Genomic DNA, 13,918 nt, shown 5'->3' on the forward strand with positions numbered 1-13,918 from the left:
CAGCTACAAAAGCCAGGGAAAATAGTTCTATATATGTTTGAGGGCCTCAGAGAACTATCAATAACACAGCAGTGAATAACCATGAGGCCAAGATCCAAAAAAAGAAAGAAACCCAGAGAAATGAGCCTAGCTTTGGGGACTACTTTTTCCCTGGGGAGATCTTCCAATTACATAGAGATGGCTGAGAGGCAGAGAAACTGAGCAAAGTATTCAACAAACTGATAAGGCAAGGGGACGAAAATGACAGTTTGGGGCCTGCCAAGGAAGGGAACACTCTTAAAGTTCCCAAGCTTTGGGGCTTGATTTTGGACCCTGCATTATTCAGGAGTTCTCCAGAGAAACAGAACCAATAAGATGGAGAGACAGAGAGAAAGAGAGAGAGAAATTTTAAGGAATTGGGACATGCAAGTATGGGGGCTGGCAAGTCTGAAATCTGCAGGGAAGGCCAGCAGGCAGGAGACGCAGGGAAGAGCTGATGCTGCAGCGTGAGTCAGAAGGCAGTCTGGAGGCAGAATTCCCGCTTCCTCGGGGAACCTCAGTCTTTTCTCTTCAGGCCTTCAACTGATTGGACAAGGCCCACCCACACTGTGGATGAAAATCTGCTATACTTAAACTCTACTGATTGAAATATAAATTTATCTAAAAAATACCTTTACAGTGACAGCTAGACTGGCGTTTGACCAAATATCTAGGTGCAGAGACCTCTCCAGGTTGACATACAAAATCAACCATTGCAGGTCACAGACCACTGCTGATTTAAGAACAACACTTTGAGTAGAACTAGTCTAAGATCGTTGCATTACAGTTGAGCATTGGACAATGTGGGTTTGAACTGCGAGGGCCCACTAATATGCAGATTCTTTTCAGTAAACACGTACAACAATACTACATGATTAGCAGTTGGTTGACTCCACAGATGTGGAACTACACATATGGAGGGCTGACTATAAGTTATACTTGAATTGTTTGCTGCTAACCCCTGTGTTGTTCAAGGGTCAACTGTATTTGGTATTAGGAAAAAGTATTCATTATATTAGGCTTTGATAAGTCAAGGATATATAATATAATCTCTAGGATAACCAATAGAATAGTAAATTAATGTTTAACTTGGGATAATAGAAAATAATCTAAATACAAAGGAGAGATTAAAAAATATATAAAATAGGTGAAACAAATAAAAAGCAAATACTAAGATGGTAGATTTAGGCCCAAATATGTCAGTGATTACTTTCAATGTAAATGAACTAAATATTTCAATTAAAAGAGGAAGCTTATCAGGATGTATTTAAATATATATATATATATATATACACATACACACACACACACACATACATACACACACACACACACACTGCTTAAGGACACACATTTAAATATAATATAGACAGGTCAAAAGCATGAGGATAAAAATGGTATACCATGAAAATACTAACCAAAAGAAACTACAATAGCTATACTGCTATTGGATAACTAAGACTTTAGAACAAGAAACATTATTAGCGCTAAAGAAGAACATTGCATAATAATAAAGAAGTCAATACACCAGGAAAATACAACAGTCCTACATTTGCTTGTTCCTTGGAACATAGCTTCAAAACATATAAAAAAATACAGAAAGAGAAGTCTGCAAATCCACAATTACACTGGAAGAGTTTAACACACCTATCTCATAGGTAGAGCAAGCAGTCAAAAAATTCAGTAGGAACACCAAAGATCTAAACAATACAATCAAACTTTTCCTGGTGGACATATTTATAGAACAGGGTACCTAATGACTACAGAATATACATTCTGTTCAAGGGCACACAGAACATTTGACAAAATTACCATATTCAGAGCCATAAAGCAAGTCTCAATATATTTCAAAATCAAAATCATATCAGAATATGTTTGGTTTCAGTGGAATTAAGCCGAACAAGTAGGAAATCCCTCAATTTGGAAAATAAGAAGTAAATTTCTAAATGCCTATGGGCCAAAGAAGAAATCACAAAGGAAATTATATAACAAATATTAACCCAAAGATTTTTTTTAAACACATATTCAAATCACACTTACATGAAAATTTATAGCCCTACAGACATACAACAGAAAAGAAGAAAGCCTGAACATCAGTGCACTAAGTATCCACGTCAAAAAGCTAGAAAAAGAGCAGAAAATTCAGCCCAAAGAAATGAGAAAGAAGAAAATGATAAAGATAAGAACATACGTTAATGAAAAAGAAAATAAAATAGTAGAGGAGATGATCCAAGAAAACAGCAGTTTTGCTGAAAAAACTAATAAGGTAATACTCCTTCAAAAAAAGGCACAAATAATTCATGTCAGGAATGAAAAGGGGATACCACTGCATATCCTACAAACAATGAAAGAATAATAATAAGATATTTTTTTAACTACATGCCAATATTTGAAAATTTAGATGAATTAGATGGTATATTCCATAAAACACACACACAACTTAGCAAAACTAAAAGTAATTTAAAAAGTAATTCACTGCTTAAAAACCTACCCAGGGAAACCTATAGGCCTAGATGGCTTTGCTGTGAATTCTACAAAATATGTCAAGAAGAAACAATGCCAATTTTTCCACATATTCTTCCAGAAAAGAGAAAAGGAAAGATCACTCTTCAGTTCATTTTTTAAAAATTTTATTAGAGTATAGTTGCTTTACAATATTGTGTTAGTTTATACTGTACAGCAAAGTAAATCAGCTATACGTATACATATATCCCCTCTTTTTTGGATTTCCTTCTCATTTAGGTCACCACAGAGCGCTGAGTAGAGTTCCCTGGGCTATGCAGTAGGTTCTCGTTAGTTATCTATTTCATACATAGTATCAATAGTGTATATATGTCAATCCATATCTCCCAATTCTTCCCACCCTCCCCCTTTCCCCCTTGGTATCCACACATTTGTTCTCTACATCTGTGTCGCTATTTCTACTTTGTAAAAAGATCGTCTATATCAAATTTTTTCATATTCCACATATATGCATTAATATACAATATTTGTTTTTCTCTTTCTGACTTACTTCACTCTGTATGACAGTCTCTAGGTCCATCCATGTCTCTACAAATGACCCAATTTCATTCCTTTTTATGGCTGAGTAATATTCCATTGTATATATGTACCACATCTTCTTTATCCATTCCTCTGTTGATGGACATTTAGGTTGCTTCTGTGTCCTGGCTATTGTATATAATGCTGCAATGAACATTGGGGTGCGTGTGTCTTTTTGAATTATGATTTTCTCTGGGTATATGCCTAGGAGTGGGTTTGCTGGGTCACATGGTAGTTCTATTTTTAGTTTTTAAGGAATCTCCATACTGTTCTCCATAGTGGCTGTATCAATTTACACTCCCACGAACAATGCATGAGGGTTCCCTTTTCTCTACACCCTCTCCAGCATCTACTGTTTGTAGATTTTTTTTTTTTTTCGGTACGCGGGCCTCTCCCTGTTGTGACCTCTCCCGTTGCGGAGCACGGGCTCCGGACGCGCAGGCTCAGCGGCCATGGCCCACAGGCCCAGCCGCTCCACGGCATGTGGGATCCTCCCAGACCGGGGCACGAACCCGTGTCCCCTGCATCAGCAGGCAGACTCTCAACCACTGCGCCACCAGGGAAGCCCCTGTAGATTTTTTTTATGATGGCCATTCTGACCCATGTGAGGTGATACCTCATTGTAGTTTTGATTTGCATTTCTCTAATGATTAGTGATGTTGAGCATCTTTTCATGTGTTTGTTGGCCATCTGTATGTCTTCTTTGGAGAAATGTCTATTTAGGTCTTCTACCCATTTTGTGATTGGGTTGTTTGCTTTTTGATATTGAGCTGCATGAGCTGTTTGTATATTTTGGAGATTAATCCTTTGTCAGTTGCTTTGTTTGCAAACATTTTCTCCCATTCTGAGGGTTGTCTTTTCTTCTTGTTTATGGTTTCCTTTGCTTTGCAAAAGCTTTTAAGTTTCATTATGTCCCATTTGTTTATTTTTGTTTTTATTCTCATTACTCTGGGACATGGGTGGGAAAAGATCTTGCTGCAATTTATGTCAGAGTGTTCTGCCTATGTTTTCCCCTAAGAGTCAACCTTTAGCCAGACTTACTCATAAATTTAGTTCATTTTTTTAAGGCCAGAATAATCTTGATAAAACAACTGGCCAAGGACATTTCAAGAAAGGAACATTAGAGGCCCAGCTCACTTATGACATTGATTTTTTTAAAAACAATCTAGACAAAGTCTAGAAAATCAAATATGGCAATGTGTGAAAAATATTATATCAATACATCACCACCAAGCTGGAAATGCAAGAACTGCAAAGTTGGTTTAACATTCAAAAATCATTCAATGCAATCTGCTCCATTAATAAAATAAAGGAGATGAATCCTGTGACCATCCAGTAGATGCAGAAAAAAGCAGTTCATAAAATTCAATACACATGATTAAAAAAAAAAAAAACTGGTAGCAGACTAGAAAAAGAAATTAACATCCTTCATCTGATAAAGAGTATCTACAAAAACCTAAAATAACACTTAGGTCCTTAATCATCCACTCCAGAGCCCCTCTTCTTCGAACCTTCTCCATCTCAGTAAAATGACGTCTCCATCCATCCAATTGCTCAAGCCAAATATCTGAAAGCTATTATTTAGGGTTCAGTCTCTCTGTCTCCTACCAGCCTCATACCCAATCCCTTATCAGTCTATTGATTCTACTTCCAAATATTTCCAGAGTTTTCCATCTCTTTCATTACCACTGTTTTCCATCTCTTTCATTACCACTGTTTTCCATCTCCTTCGTTACCACTCTGGGCTACTACCATCTCTCACCGGGATTACGACCATAGACTTACAACTGGTCTCCCTGTTTTTATTCTTGCCCCCTCCAAACCATTTTCCGAATCCACATAGCAAACAGAGTGATATTCTTAAAGCACCAATCAGATTACATCACTGCCTGTTTAACAACTCCCTAAGGTTGTTGGGAAAAAAAATCCAAAATCCTTACCAAGGTCTACATGCCTCCATGCCTCATCCTAGCATCACTGTCCCCCTCACCCACTGTGTCACGCTGGCCTCTTTCAGTTCTTTGCATTTGCCAAGCTAGTCTCCGCTTCAGCATTGCTCCCCCGACTTGCAGTGTTTGCTTCCTCACTTCTCACTGGGCAACCTGACCACCCTATGGTTTCCTTTCTTAGAACCCTATACTTTCCCTTCAGAATTCTTATCACAATTTGCAAGTCTATATTATTCTTTTACTTCTTAAATTTCTATCTTCTTCACTATATTATAAACCACAAAGGCAAGAATCGTGACTGTTTTGTTCTCTTCTGTTTCATCTCTATCCTAGTGCCTAGTGCATAATAAGCATTCGATGAATCATTGTTGAAAATCAATGAATGAATAAGTGAATGAATGAATTTTTATATTCCAAGTATATTAAAAGTGTGTGTAGCTTTTTCAGGAAATTCCTTCCAGCATGCATAGTTTGAGCCACCATTGTTAATAACTGACTGTAAGCAGTTTTAGGCATATAACCTTGAGCTTCCAGACAAACCTTGAAGCAAATGAACACTGTGTCTCACTTAGACCTCTGCAATTAATTCTAACTTCTAAAACACCTTATCTACTGGCACTGGGGCTTGCTTTGCATGGATCTTACGGGAAGTTATTGCAAACAGGCATAAAAGCAACCAAAGGCAACATATCAAGAGTTAAAAGCTTTTATTCAGCTACAAATACAGTTTTCTAGCTGAGCAGACTTCAAAACCTTCATTTTCATGGTAAGCAAATAATGTTTCTAAAATAAAATATGTGCAGCCAGTGATATTTATTTACAAATGCCCTATGACTACCTTCTAAGAAATGCTATATGATGGTAAAACTTCAAAAGACATCAGTGCAACCAACACCATCTTTCTGTTAAAAATATTTTCATCTTTATGTGATAACCCCAGGAATACAATCTTTATAATTGCGCAACTAATCACTAACTCCAGAGTGATGTAAAATTAATTTGGTTATGCCTTAGTACCTCATTTTTTTCTACCTGCAAAAGGTGGCAGCTAATGTTATGTGAAAATAGAATCTATAGAGACCCTGTGTTCCTAACTAACACTTTAATGATGGGGTCAACTCCCTCAGTATCCCAGAAAGAGAGGAAATAAAATTTTCATTTTTCTTCATGGGTTGAAAGACATGGCCAGACTTTGTACCATGATTGGAACCAGTTCTTTCTAGGATTAAGGCTAAAATCAAAATCACCAGGTTGATTATATGTTCCAAAAAGGTAGTTAACTCAGTCTCATAGACAGGGGAAAAGGAAAGGCATCTACCATTTGTATCCTTACTCGAAGGAAACAAGAAGAGTCCAAATTATCAAGCTGCAGATTTAAGGTCACTTAAGGGCTCTAGAAGCCACAGCAACTGGTGAGTGTAACAAGGGCTTTATATTCTCATGGTGATGAGTTCAAACCCCAGCTCCTTCACATGCAAATTGTATGTCCCTAGGCAAGTTACCAAACCTTACTCAGCTTCAATTTCTTCATCTATAGAAAAAGGATAACAATGCTGTCTCATACAGAAAGTACATGGCACACAGTAGGAGTTCAAAAAATGGTAGTTATTCAGTGGAATAGATATTGGCCTTTCTTTCTATTCCTCCTTTGTTAAAAATAAATGAAGGAAAGGAGAATGGGAACTAGCAAAGGTATTCTTAAATACTAACATTCCTCCTGGGGATGTTCAATACTGCCAGAAAACCTAAAACCCCTCAAAAAAGGAATGTGAATTAGATATAAAATATAGCTGGTCCCCAGGACTTTGTTATCTCACATCCCCAAATTAACATTATCTAAGAAACCAAATGACATCAAATCTGTATTACACTGAGAATAACTTTCAGAACCCCATGGGTAAGAGACAGAAAGGAAGGGAGAAGGAGGCTGAGATGGAAATAAAATGGAGGGGAAGGGAAGACATGAAAGAAAGAGAAGAAAGAGAGAAACCAACCAGTTCCATCTGGATTAAAGTTCACTTATAATCAGAACAATAATGGGATTGTCTTCTCCTTTCTGCTGTGTTCCCTATGAAAGTCAAGACCGTAGTTGCTTTGTTCACTTCTGTATGCCCAGTAGCTAACACACTGCCTGGAACATAATAGGTATTTAATAAATAATTGTTGGATATACAAAAACATGAATGAATGAGTGCTGTGTATGTCTCCGGAGTCGTAAATATTCACCCTGCATCCAAGAACTTGAAAACACAAAGGACTGATTTTATGCATTGACTCTGGGTACTTGGAACTGGAATTCCAGATATGAGTGTCCCCAGGTTTGCACCATCTCTCTAGCCCTGCAAAATGGCCTTTTCAAATAAAGATCTGAAGGTCCTGTGGGGTGGCCTCAATTTCAGCTCTCACTCTGCCAGTGTTCTCAGTTACCTTATAATACAGTGTCTGGTGCTAGATATTAAAATGCAGAAAGAACTTTTTAGAGACTCTGAGTCATATACAAAAAAAAAAAAAAAACACATCAAAGATAGAGCTGAGCAGTTAGAAATCCGTCGATACAGTGTCTTGCTCTCATTATTGAGAGATGCTTAATCTCATTATTCAGTTTTGGGAGAGAACAGGAGGCATGTAGTGAAATTCCACAGAGACATAATATATAGCTTCGAGTTAGCAACAGATAGTGTAATGTTGACATTACCAATTTCAAAATAAGTTTAACTGTCAATAATTATAACTATTTAATCAAAACGCTGTAAAAATATTTTTTGGTATGTTGCCTATTAAAATTTTTTAATCTGTTAAACACAGGTCAAAAGCCCCATCAAATATAGAAAGGCTACAGAAATTTCACCTGGTTGATATAAACCACTTCATTTACATTTGGGGACTTTTTCTAGAACAATTCTTATAAATCCACTACTACCAAAACACAGCTATGAGGATTAAATTTAATTGTGCATGTAAAAGCATTTTGCAACACTATGTCTTTTTTTTTTTCTCGGAAAGATATGAGACATTTTTGTTTCTTTCTCAGCCAGTTTGCATGTAACATGAGATGAAATCACCTTCCATTTTTACCTGCCTCCCTATTAGAGGCAAGATTTTTTTTCTTTCCTTCTTAAACTAATGGGATTGTGAAAAAAGCAATCTCATCCCATCAGAAGCCACCATATTTCAGAAATGAAGTGATTTATGGGCAGTAATTACATTACGAAAAGTTTATACATCATTTGGGTATTATTCAGGGGAAAAGGTATAGTGTGTTGTTGTTGTTATTAAACCCCAAAGACCCATTGATCAAGAATATAAAGATCAACCACTTGTTTTGTTAAGTAATTAACTTAACTCTTCCCCATAGCTCCCATTCAGGCTTAGAACAATCCTATTTCTCATTGGAATGAAGAGTCCCAAGCAATGTAGTGAAAAAGGTGATGCCAATTAATTGCCAAAAGTAATTGTCATTTTGTAATCACATTATTATCTAATTTGCTGCCACTAGATCATTAAAGTACCAATTATTCATCTCTGCTCTAATGCATTAATTTAAAAAAGCAATCATGCATTTATTGCCTTTATAATTCCTGAGATAATTATACAACAGGCTGAAGGTATATTTCTTCTGTGATGCAGCAAACTTAGCAACCACATGGAGACTCCAGTGGTTAGGAAATTAGTATGCCAGAACTGATTATTAGAGCTAAAACCAAATATCCTCAGCTTCTTTATAGAAGGTGCCGTAGGGACATTCTATAGAACGGAATTGTGAGGAAGGAATAGTTTGCCTCTGTAAAACAGTCCATTCCCTCTTCCTCCATTCTTTGCCAGCGGGGAGTCACATAGAAAGAAAACCTTGTTCAGGAATAAGAAAATGGTTTCCAGATTGGTTTATAGATTATGAGTTCTTGAATGGACATGTGGTCCAGGAGAGGCTGTACTTCTCGGCTGTCCAATGAACCACTCTCATCTTGGGTGAGTCCCATCCTGCCTGAGGAGGGGTTAAAGCATCCCTACAGCATGGAGAAGGAAGCCGGGGCGGGGGGATGCCGGGGGCGGAGGGGCATGTGAAGTGGCAGTCTGGAGACATTTTCAAGTTTGGCTTCATTATTGTTCTTAAAATCCTGTGAATTCCCAGGTCATAAGTCTCTTCCTTAACATAGATATAAAATCCATTCTGGAGATAAATAGAAATAAGTTATGGAGTCTCTCTTTTGGATTATCTGTTCTATTTTTAATATAAATGGGTTTCAATCCAATTGAATTGTCCTTTCACTTCAAAAAAAAATTATGATATTACATGTTTTTTGTCTACTCTTCTCCATATTTACCACATTTAAGACTGAAGTGGTCGTATTAAGTGCTCCCTGTAGCTACACATATGGCAGAAGGATTCCCCAGGATACTGCGGTGGCCATCCTCTTCTCTCAAAAAGGATTCTGTGCAAGCTGCTTCTCCAGCTGTCACAGTCCCACTGATACTCCTTTATTCATTCCCAACATTGTTCTAGCGCAGAGGTCAACAAACTACAGCCCAAAGACCAATCCAGCCCACCTCTTATTTTTGTAAATAAAGCTTTATAGGAATACAGCCAGGCCCACTGGTCTACATGTCGTCTCTACCTGCTTCACTCTACAACAGCAGAGGTGAGTAGTGACAAGAGAGACTGCATGGCCCACAAAGCCTAAAATATTTGCTATCTGGCCCTTTACAGAAAAAGTTTGCCAATCCCTATTCTAGTGGGATTTTTTCATCTTACTATTACAGACTCTCCTTCCCCTGAAATAAAGACCTTTATTCTTACATTGCTTAATGTTTTTCTTTTCTTCTCTCTGGACAATTCTTTCTAAATTACAGCATCTTCTTTAACTCCTGAAATTTAAATCTCTGTAACATTTCATCCACACACTCCCTGGCAGCTTTGAGAACACTTCCCCCAAGGATGCTCACAAAGGCGCTTGATAACGTCTACTTTTGATCTGTAGCCTAAGGAATCGCTCTCTGAGTGGATCTAAAAATTTCATTCATTCCATCAAGAATAGACATTTGATGAAGGTCTTTGTTATGTGCCAGGCACTGATGCTAGATGCAAAGTTCCATAAGACACAGTGTCTCCCTACCTAGAAACTCACAATCTGGAAAAGAAGACCTCATACACATCAGGGTATTATTCTTGCAACTGTTGTTTGTTTTAACACTTTCTTAGTTACATGCCAAGAACTGTATTGAGAGCTTAACATATATTAACTCATTTAATCCTCATAACAATCCTGTGAGGAAGATGCTATTATTATCTTCATTTTACAGATAAAAAAATTTAGGTATGAATAAGAGAACTTCATGTGAGGTAGAATTATAGCAAAGGTTTAGTAATTTGCCCACGGTCACGCATTTATTAAGTAGCAGAGCTGGGATTTGAACCCAAGCAGTTTGGCTCCGGAGTCCAAACTCCTAACTACTTCGTCAGTATTAACTTTTGTTTCCTCTGCCCTGGACCTGAGAGGAGACACCCTACGTGGGACACCCCTGAATTCCCCATCACATAACATGCAGAGGATCTGAGTTATGCCGTTGTTGACCGAAACAAAAAATGCACAATGTGAGAGCTGTGGCTTTCAGTTTTATTTGAGGACCTTACTGAGGACTATAGCCCAGAAGACAGCCTCTCAGATAGCTCTGAGGACCTGCTCCAAAGGGTTAGGGGAGGAGCCAGGATGTATATGAGTTTTTCTGGCTGGGAATTATATGTATTCAAGGATACATCCTGGTAAAAGATTACTGTTAATCACAAAAAAACCCAGATATTTCAAGTTCATGATTTTAGTGCTTATCTCTATATGGGAAGATGCAAGAATCTGGGGTCATTGAAATTCTTCCTTAGATATGCATTTTAACTAGCTAGGAGCTCATATACCCAAAACATGGAATGCTTCATCCTGTTTTTGTCCTGAATTCCTTTCAGGGTGTACTGAAGGTCAGCGACTACAGTGGCTAATGACTTGATCCTTGTAGAACTGGGTGGCAGGCACTTTCTTTGCTCTACACCCTGCAGATTCACATCACTTGCCAGCATCACCCTGCTTCGCTTGAGCACTGACACCTTCAGACTCCCAGCGTAAGACCTGGCGATCTGAGGATATTCTGATTTCCCAGAAAATGGTTCTTTTATCAAACTAGAGCCTCTCAAAAAAGAAAAAGCTGGTTTTAACTTCTCTGTAGTGGGGGCGGGGGGGGGGGGAACTACTATCCATTAGCAAAACTAATGGTAGCTACTTCTGATTTCTATGGGAGAAGCAAAATTCCTCTGCAGAGAGACAATTCTTTAGTTTAGAAAAATACTCTGATGCATCTTAATGGGGTGTTTTTATTTGGGGCCTGGTTTTGGTTCATTTAAAAAAATTTTTGCTGTTACTGTAGGCACCTGAGTGTAAATGGATAGGAGTGTGTGAAACAATGAGAGTTGGACTGCTCTGTGTAGTAAGGTGAAGAAAATTTTGAGGGCACCCCAGAGAGAGAAGATAAGGCACTTGACCGAAAATGGAAGAGGTATGAAGGCAACCTGAAGACAGAAAGAGGCTCAAGAAGATGCCCAGGCATTGGGGCCATCAGAAGAGAAAACTGGCCAGGGAGAAATCCCCCGTAGGGAGATGGTCAATGGTCTTTAGGGCAGTGATGTCTGATACCAAGTTTAAAGTTGTTTGCTGTGCTATGTGATCCTGAGAGAGGTCAGCAGCTCCAGAGGAGACAGGAGCAGTGACGGGGGAGGGGAGGATAGTAGGAGCAAGACTGTTTATAAAAACAGCCTCCTAATAAAAGGCAGAATCAAGATTGGAAAGGAAGAAGTAAATCTATCCCTAGTCACAGACAACATGCTCTGGAACATAGAAAATCCTAAGGAATCCACAATAAGACTATCAGAACTAATAAAAAAAATTCTACAAGGTTGCAAAATATAAGATCAATATATAAAAATCAATTGCATTTCTATGCACTAGCAATGAACAATCCAAAAATGAAATTAAGGAAACAGTTCCATTTATGATAACATCAAAAGAAATAAAATACTTGGGAATAAATTTAACAAAAAAGTGCAAGACCTATATACACATTACATTGTATATAAACACATCATCACTGAAAAAAATTAAAGAAGACTTAAATGGAAAGACATTCTATGTGCATGGATGGGAAGACATTATTTTTAAGATGACAATTTCTCCCAAATCGATCTACAGATTCAATGCGATCTCTATAGAAATTCCTGCCTTGTTCACAGAAGTTGACAAGCTGATCCGAAAATTCACATAGAAATGACAGGGACCCACAATAGCCAAAACGATTTTAAAAAACAACGAAATTGGAGGGGACTAGTAATTCCTGATTTCAAAACTTACTACAAAGCTTCAGTAATCGAGACAGTGTGCTACTGACGTAAGGATAGACATATAGAGCAAGAGAATAGAGTTAAGAGGCCAGAAATAATCTCATATGCCTACAGTCAATTGATTTTCAATAAGGGGAGAGAATTCAGTGGAGAAGAATAATCTTTTCAACAAATGGTACTAGGACATGCAACAGAATGAATTTGGATCCTATCTCACACCATACACAGAAGTTAAATCAAAATGGTATAAAGACCTAAATTTAATAGCCAAAACTATAAAGCTCTTTGAAGAAAACATACACATAAATATTCGTGATTTGGGGTAAGACAATGGTTTCTTAGACATGACACCAAAAGAACAAGCAACAAAAGGAAAAATAGATAAACTGGATTTCATGAAAATTTAAAACTTTCATGTTTCAAATGACAGTATCAAGAAAGTGAAAGACAAGCCCACAGAATGGGAGAAAAAATTTGCAAATCAGGTATCTGACAAGGGACTTGTATAGAGAATAAAGAACTCATAACTCAGCAACAAAAATCCAACCCATTGAAAAATGGTCAAATCATTTTGCTATTTCTCCAAATAAGATATACAAATGACCAACACGCATATGAAAAGATGCCCAATATCATCGGTCATTAGGGGAATGAAAATCAAAACCGTGATGCTATAATTCTCATCTACTAGGATAGCTATAATCAAAAAGATGAACAAGTGCTAGGGAGGATGCAGAGAAGTTGAAACTCTCATATTGCTGGTGGGAATATACAAGTAGGCAGCCCCTTTGGAAAACAGTATGACAGTTCCTCAAAAAGTTAAACACAAAGTACAATGTGATCTTGGAATTTCACTCCTGGATAGATATCCAAGAGAACTGAAAACATACCTCCACACAAAAATGTGTACACGAATGTTCACGGCCTTATTGCTTTTGGCCAAAAAGAACAACTCAAATGCCCATCAGCTGATGAGTGGATAAGCAAAATGTGGTTTATCCAGACGATGGAATATTATTCATCAATGAGAAAGAATAAAATACTGATACATGTTACAATATGGATGATCCTTAAAAATATTAAAGAAGCCAGACACAAAAGGCCACATACTGTGTGATTCCGTTTACATGAAATGTCCCGAATAGGCAAACCCACAGAAACAGAAAGTAGAATGTGGCTGCCAGGAGCTGGGGGGAGGGAATAATGAAGAGAGGCCTCTGATGGGTATGAAGTTTCTTTTTAGAATGACGAAAATGTTCTGGAATTAGATTGCAGTGATGGTTGCACAACTTTGAAATACACTGAAAACCACTAAATGGTACAACTTGAAAAGCATGAATTATATATGAATTATACCTCAATTTAATAATATTTTTTAAAAGCCTCCTTTTCACCAAGTATAACCAAAAGAAGGTGAGCCTGCTGAAAAGGTAGGGAAACAGTTGGTAGGGGAGGAAATCACCTCATTCCTAGAGAAAGACCCTAAAAAAAGAGTATTCTTTTCTTTAACTCAAAAGAATTAAAGGTGGCTTCT

This window comes from Delphinapterus leucas, chromosome 2 (genome assembly GCF_059928025.1).
Source record: "Delphinapterus leucas isolate spDelLeu-1000000601 "Yukka" chromosome 2, BTC_Dleu_Yukka2, whole genome shotgun sequence".
In the NCBI taxonomy this organism is placed as follows: Eukaryota; Metazoa; Chordata; class Mammalia; order Artiodactyla; family Monodontidae; genus Delphinapterus; species Delphinapterus leucas.